Here is a 6,000-nt window from a genome sequence, read left to right on the forward strand (position 1 = left end):
CTGTAGGATCCCCACTGGAGAGCTGTGCCATGATTTATCGGACCCTTCTGATGGGCAGTTTGCTTCTTTCCTGTCTTTTTTTATGACAATGCCCTAAAGAACATCCCAGGACACTTCCTCTCGCATTATCTGAGTTTATCTGTGGGTTGAATTCCTACAAATTAGTCAGAGGGACTATGCTCTAGCGGACACTACCAAACTACCTTTAAAACAGTTTCAGGGGCGCCTGGGTGGCTGAGTGGGTTAAAGCCTCTGCCTTCGGCTCATGTCATGATCTCAGGGTCCTGGGTTCGAGCCCCGCTTTGGGCTCCCTGCTCAGCAGGGAGCCTGCTTCGCTTCCCCTCTCTCTGCCTGCCTCTCTGCCTACTTGTGATCTCTGTCAAATAAATACAATCTCAAAAAAAAAAAAAAAAAGACAATTTCATCACTTCTCGGCCTTTTGGCTAAGATCAAGTGTAAAAGACAGTTTCTTACAACCTATACTCCCATCTTATGCGTAGGGCCTGAGCACGTGCCTTCACCACTGAGGCATCTCGGAGAAATTAAAATTACTGAATTTTCCAGTTTCCCAGGCACTCACTCTTGTGTTTAACAGGTGGGCACATAAACTGGCGTCATGTCTTTGTAAGATGACAGGGCCCTTTTTATCAAAATCAGATTTCCCCCCAACCAGAGCCAGAAGCCAGGTCTCCAGACCCTCGAGAGCTGTGCTCTTTCCATGTCACCCCTCTGGCTCTACCCTAGACCTCCTGGATCACAGGAAACCAGGTTTTAGAACAAAAACCGCAGACAGTCTGCACACCTTCTGCCTGGGCCAGAGCCCTGAAAGGAGGCTATTCGGCACAAGCTCATCGCTGAGGGCGTCCAAAAGCATCAGCAGACGCCCCCCTGCCCCACCCACCTCTGCCTCACAGTCCACAAGCACTGTACACACTCACGTGCACACACACACACACACACACACCCCTTTTGAGAAAGCAGAAAGAACACTGAGCAGGAGCTAGGAACACCCACCCCACCTACCCTACCCTTCCCTGCTTCCTGACCTGAGGACCCAGGGAGTTGAGACCTGTCATTTACAAATTTTCTTAGAAACTGACACAGCCACTGTATATCGGGCCCTGCGCACACCTTACTTCTTTCAGTTCTCAAACCTAACCCTTCAGGGTAGGTACCCATTCCCATTGACAGAGAAGGGCCCTGTGGCTCCAGGAGGTGACATGACTTGCCTAAGGTCGTAAAGCTAATTAAGTGGCAGGGTCAGGATTTGAACTCTAGCTCTCAGGCTCACCACCCCACACTTCCCATCTCTAAGAACGGCATTCTAGAAGTCACAGGAGCACCCCCCACTTCCCAGGGGGTGACCAGGGCTCCATTCTGTCGTCGCCAGGGGACTTGAGCCCAGTCTGTCGTCACCAGGGGACTTGAGCCCAGGAGTTCAGCGCACCAAGGGTTAAGAGAGGCAGTGACTCTCTGGGGCTGCACAAAGGGAAAATGCACTTCCTGCCCCTGAGGGCAGAGATGCTGTTTTATGCTCAGCAAATTAGGACGTTTGTTTAATTAAGACGACACACAGATTTTGTTATTCTAAATATTTTTGGAACATGATGCTTGGGAGGAAGCTGTCAAGACATGGATTTTTTTTTTCCTTTCTTTCCTTGGCTTTGGGTTTCTTTCTCCCCCTTCAAGGGAAGGGTAAGACCAGGCTCAGAGGAAAACAAGAGCCAACCCCTCCCCCCTCCTTTTGAAATAAAGATGTCAAGCTGGTAAAGGCTGTCTTCAGTACTTGATTGAAGGATTAGCTAGAAGAGGAAGTGAAGAAAGCACAGAGAGCCAGGTTTCCAGCAATACCCTAGCAGGCGAAACAACACGGCCGCATTTTGAGTGTGCTTTTCTCTCTCCCAAAAGCTAACAGATCCTCGTTTTGTTTTTTTCTGGAGCAAGAACAGGCAAAAGGCAGCCTGTGATTAACATGCTTCCTTCATTCTGCAAGAGGGAAGTTGTCCCATCTCCCACCCCTTTGGTTAAAAAGTTTAAAAAATTTTTTTAAAAAGTAAAAACTCAGATAGCCGGGACCCTGATCCTCTCTTTCCTCTACCCTCCTGTACTCTTCAGGCAAGCAGCCCCACAGACCACCTCCGGAGCCGAGCTGCCCTTCCCGAACAGAGCCTGCCAATCCAGGCACCTGGATCTGCCCACAGGCACACTGCCAGGGCTCAGGGGCTCGCTGAGCGTGAAAAGCGGAGCTCTTCGGGGTCACCCGCAGCCAAGTGGGGGGCACGGTGACTCTCAAGTTACACAAAGCAATCTCTTGCTTGCTCAGATATGCAAGTGGGGGGTGAGGTGGGGGAGGGGGACTGGGAACTCCTGGAGGGCAGAGACCTCTGGGACCTGGGCAGAGTGGGCTGGCTCCTTGCTCTCACAGTCCCCATGACTCACCATACCTTTCTGAGGACCATGTCATCTTCGCCTCATATTAGAGTCATCTGCAGATTTGTCTCAGCATTCCCTAAGTGCCGGAGGGCAGGGGCCAGGTCTTACTCAACCTCCCACCCCCCCCACCACCTGCCAGAGTCCCTGGCACAGAGCAGTCAGTTAAATATTTGTTCAATTACACATCTATGTACCCTCCCTCTGCACCTCGCAGCCTTGTATATAAATTGACTAATATTAATCTAGTGATTGTCTAAACAGGCCTTAAAGCAGCCTCCCTCCTCACCAAAAGGGAAATAAACAACCAGGTGAGGTTATCAGGCAGGTCTCTGCGGTGTCAGAAATGGCCACAGTGTTGCAGGAAGGAGCAAAGGCTCTCTTCCCCTTCAACAGTTACTCAACAGTTACTTTGAAATCCTCTTACACCTAGAAAAGGATGCACTGAACCGAGGAGTTGTTGGGCCTCTGACCGCCCAGCGCAGAGAGGCCGCTGGTCTCCGGGACCTGCCAGGACCTGGGACTTCCCAGGAACCTTTCTCCCCACACCAGCTGGGTGGGGCCACAGACCGCAGCCGGGCCCTCACCCCGCCCCCATCTCAAGGCAGCCGGCAACCCTGTCCTGGTGTGTACAGCGCTGTTATAAACGACTGGGCTCCCTGCAGGGATAAGGGGGTGCAGTCCTGCCCCGGGCGTGGCCCCAGGACAGGATGGCGTGAGGATACCCCCCTTCTCCCCCGGCAGAGAAAAGCGGAGAAGGCAGGGTAACAACCCCGATCTGGCCCAAACAGGGACGATGCAATAGCGCAGGTCTGGTCCTAAAGAAGAAGGGCCCAGCTCCCCGCCCCCGCCCGCGTGGGGCGGCCCCCAGGTGCGGTGGAAATCAGGTGCGCTCCGGGCCGCTCAGATGGCTGCGGGCATTCCTGGGCCTTCCTCCGCCCGGGTAGCGGAAGTCAAAAGTCAACGGCTGAGGGGCTGGGGGCGGGGGGGGGGGGTCCTTCCTGCCTCGCCTGGCACCCGCCGGGTCCCGCTTCCCCACGCACCCACCGCACCTCCCCGTCCCCCTCCTCCGCCCAGCGGATCGCAGCCGGGCGAATGAGGAAGTCGGGAGCGGAGGGCGGAAACTGAGCCGAGTGCAATGTCTGCAGCAGGACAGTCCGATTCTGACTCAGGTGGACGCCCTGACAGCTGCCAAACGGTCCCTGCCTGCCCGTTACCTCCGTTTCGAAAACGCTTGGAAACTTCCAAAGCAGCCGCTGCCCCCGAGCCCCCCCATCTCACGCTCGCTCGGTCCGGTCCTAGGGACAGCGGCTCCCCGGAAGGGGTTAAAAAGTTTGCCCAACTTGGGCTCTCCGCGAGGCGAGGGCGGGGCGCGTGCCCCGGCCGCAAGGGGAGGTCGAGGCTCCCGGTGCTCCGCCGGGGGAGTGCGCCGGGCAGGCAGGGGGAGGGGCGGAGGGTTTCCGGGGAGCGCCGGCCCCAAAGCCTTGGCCTGCTCCCGAGGCCCTGCCTCCAGCGGCGCCCTCCCCGAGCGTCGCGCAGGGGGTCCTCCGGCCGCTCCCGGAAGGATGCGGTGCCCCGGCCCGGGCCCGCGGCGTTCGCGGCCCCCCCGCACCCCGCGCGCCGGTCGTCGGCCGCGCAGAGGCCGAAAACCACACGTCCGGCCGCTCGCCCCATACGCCGCGCGTCCCGTAGCCACCGCCCCCGCTCGGGGCGGGACCGGCCGGTGCGGCTAGCTCACCTGAACCTGGATCTGCGCCGGGGAACGGGCGCTGCTTCTCCCGAAAGAGCTTTCTCGAACGCTCGGGCGACAGCGGGGAGGGGCGAGCACGCGAGGCGGGTGCTGCAGCAGGTCAGTCTCGCTCAGCCTTCCGTGCCCTGCCCGGGAGCCGCGGTGATCTGCGCGCCTCACCGCACCCAGCTCGGCTCCTCGCCGCCTTCCCGCCCCGCCCTTGCGGCCGCCCGCCTATTCCAGCCCGGCGCCGGCTCGAGGGCGGAGCCTGGAGGGACGACACCGCCCCCTCGAACCGCTTCGCCCACTCCAGCCCGTCCCCGGTCTTGATGGACAGACACCTGGGGCCTGTGGGAAGGGGGTGGGCGGAGCCTCTGTGTCCAGCGGGGTGGGTATTCATCCTCGCCAACCGCCCCCACCTCCACCCGCTCCACCTTCCCCCGCGCTTCCTAGGCGGGAGCCCCGCCCCCGTAGGGCGGGCCCGACGAACAGCCAGTCTCCAGGGAGAGGATTGACACAGAGAGAGTCCAATCAGAAGGAGGAGGCTCGCAGAAGGCTGAGGCCGGGATTTTGGTACATTGCCAAAGCGGGGCGAGGCGGGGCGAGGCGGGGCGAGGCAGGGCGGGAGCGGGCTGGGAAGGTCCGGGGCTCTGACACCCCGCCCCTCGAGCTGTTTTCCCGGTCCCTTGTCATCCTACCAGAAGAACAGATATTAAGTACCATATATGGAAAAAGTGCTATTTTACATAATTATGATGGCCTGTGGGGGCGGGCATGGACTCAGCCCCGGATCCGGTGTGGGCGCCCTGAGTTCGATTCCTGACCCTCTCTTTAGAGTGGGCACGGCGCAGTCTTCCAGCCTTCAGAGCTGTCCTCACAGGGGTTCCTGGGGTGCACTTCCAAGCATTCTCACCTGCACGTGATTAATTCGCACACTTCCCTTTAGATATTTGTTACCAGGGTTTTCTTGGGTGTTCTTTTTGGGTAGGCAAAGAGCCACTCTTTTTGGTTACTGCCTACTACACGAGGATAAAAACTTTTTTTATTAAAAAATTTTTTTTAGAGACTGGCTGTGGATAGAGCATGAGACTCTTGATCTAGGAGTTGTGAGTTCAAGCTGCAGGTTGGATGTAGAGCATATTAAAAAAATTTTTAATTTAAAAAAATTGTTTCGCGGGGCGCCTGGGTGGCTCAGTGGGTTAAGCCTCTGCCTTCGGCTCAGGTCATGGTCTCAGGGTCCTGGGATCGAGCCCCGCATCGGGCTCTCTGCTCAGCAGGGATCCTGCTTCCTCCCCCTCTCTCTCTCTGCCTGCCTCTCTGTCTACTTGTGATCTCCCTCTCTCTGTCAAATAAATAAATAAAATCTTAAAAAAAAAATAAAAAAATAAAAAAATAAAAAAATTGTTTTGCAATACAAAAAAAATTTTTTTTAATTTTTTTCTCTTATCTTTTAATCCATCTGGAATCTGGTTGTTGAGAGAGGGAGAAATCTAATACAATTTTCGCAATAGCCAGTTATCTATTCTTTATTCATCGCCTTTCCAACTTGTATGTGCTTGAACCTGCTTCTGAGTTTGTATCCATTGACCTTTCTGTGTGTTCCGGTGCTATTTCCAAAATACTTTAATGATGGTAGCTTTATAATACATTTTCTATCTAGGAGGGCAAATTTCTCATAACACTTTCCTTTTGGAATGTTCATACTATTATGACTAAACTATAACTTGAGGAAAAAATGTATGATGTAAAAGCGAAAGAGCACTGGAAAAAAGAATTTTGCAACCCTAAGAATTACTACCAACAATATACAAAGAGCTCTTCTCAGTGATTAAGAAAAACCC

The 6,000-nt window shown here is 55.2% G+C and overlaps 1 protein-coding gene across 1 annotated transcript in view; it reads right to left on the reverse strand.

Moving 5' to 3' along the window:
* Positions 1 to 4,361, reverse strand: part of MYH9 (myosin heavy chain 9) — an 88,832-nt gene extending 84,471 nt beyond the window's left edge. The window contains exon 1 of the mRNA XM_032836575.1: positions 4,169 to 4,361. The gene's annotated coding sequence lies outside the window, so the exon portion shown is untranslated. The remainder of the gene's footprint in view (positions 1 to 4,168) is intronic.
* Positions 4,362 to 6,000: the final 1,639 nt, after the last annotated feature.

The sequence above is a fragment of the Lontra canadensis genome, unplaced genomic scaffold, assembly GCF_010015895.1.
Source record: "Lontra canadensis isolate GAN:19392208 unplaced genomic scaffold, GSC_riverotter_1.0 scaffold93, whole genome shotgun sequence".
Lineage (NCBI taxonomy): Eukaryota > Metazoa > Chordata > Mammalia > Carnivora > Mustelidae > Lontra > Lontra canadensis.